We start from the raw sequence: 1,429 nt of genomic DNA, 5'->3' as shown, positions 1-1,429 counted from the left end.
CACCCCACCCCCCCCCCCAAAAAAAAAGGAAGTCGACTGTAGTGAGGAGAGTAAAATGACTCACATTTTTTTCACTCACTATACTCTCCGGGCACACATTCCTCAACCCCCCCTCCCCCCTCCCATAAAAGGACATGGGGGTCTTTGTGGTCACAGTGGAAGAGCAGGAGGCATTGCACCTTCAGGCTATACGCGAGGTAGGAGGATAGAGGAGGGAGGGAAGGGAGGGAAGGGAGGGAGGGATGGGAGGGAAAGGGGGAAGGAATGGAGGGAATGGAGGGACTGGAAGGGGGGAGAGAAGGGAAGGGAAGGGAAGGGAAGGGAAGGGAAGGGGGGAAGGGAGGGAAGGGAGGGATGGAAGGAAAGGGAGGGAAGGGGGGGGAAGGAGGGGAGGAGGGAAAGAGAGAGAGAGAGAGAGAGAGAGAGAGAGAGAGAGAGAGAGAGAGAGAGAGAGAGAGAGAGAGAGAGAGAGAGAGAGAGAAAGAGAAAGAGAGAAAAAGAGAAAGAAAAAGAGAGAAAGAGAAAGAAGAAAAGAAAGAAAGAAAAAAAAGAAAAAGAAAGAAAAAAAAAAAAAAAAGCTCCATAGTTCTTCTCTTTAGTGAAACCTACCTCTGGTAATAACTCCTTCGAAATAGGTGATGACGGTACTCGGATGTTTCCTCTTTGATAATCAGCAATTCTCAATGGTGATGATGATACTAAATGTGGAAAGTGCGAGGAAAGTGTGATGATAACAGTAAGCTGTATCTATCATTCAAACATTAACGGTAACAGGATAGTAATGATGGTAATCATTATCATTATGACTGTTATTACTTTTATTATTGTTATTACTCATTTTATTACTGTTTTATCATTATTGTTATCATCATTATCGTCATTGGTTTTATTATCATTATCATTACTATCATTTTTAGTATCATTATCATTGTTATTATCATTATCATTATCATTACTATTACCATTATTGGATATGATAATTTGAAAAAAATGATCGTGGTAATATTTTTAATTACGACATTAACAATTCAAAATGGATTGGAATTAAGTGAGAATTAAATTTTTGTTGCAGAAGGAGACTCGCAGAAGGAACTAAAGGAAGAAGAACGAAAAGGACGATGTACTGAGAGACAATAACTCTTCTCTGTTTAGTCTTGTCGCTCTTCTCCGCATTTCGTTCGTCTGCAAATCACTTCGTTCAGCTAGAGAAACCTGCTCGTTCTTCTCATCATGGACGGTCGAATTAAACTACTGCTTTTGTGAGTCCCTTTTCGATGTTCTCTTTGCTTTTGTTTGTGTTTTTTTTTGTTATCTTATTTGTTGGTTTATTTGTATATGTACACGTATCCTCTCACATGTAGATAATCACATGTATACATACACACCGTACACGTGGTTCAGCTGTAATCCGGAGACTTCGATGCAGACA

Source organism: Penaeus japonicus, unplaced genomic scaffold, assembly GCF_977035675.1.
Source record: "Penaeus japonicus unplaced genomic scaffold, GWHDUDI00000001_assembly GWHDUDI00000036, whole genome shotgun sequence".
NCBI classification, from domain to species: Eukaryota; Metazoa; Arthropoda; class Malacostraca; order Decapoda; family Penaeidae; genus Penaeus; species Penaeus japonicus.
The sequence above is the reverse complement of the archived record's forward strand: the minus strand, read 5'-3'. Positions refer to the sequence as shown.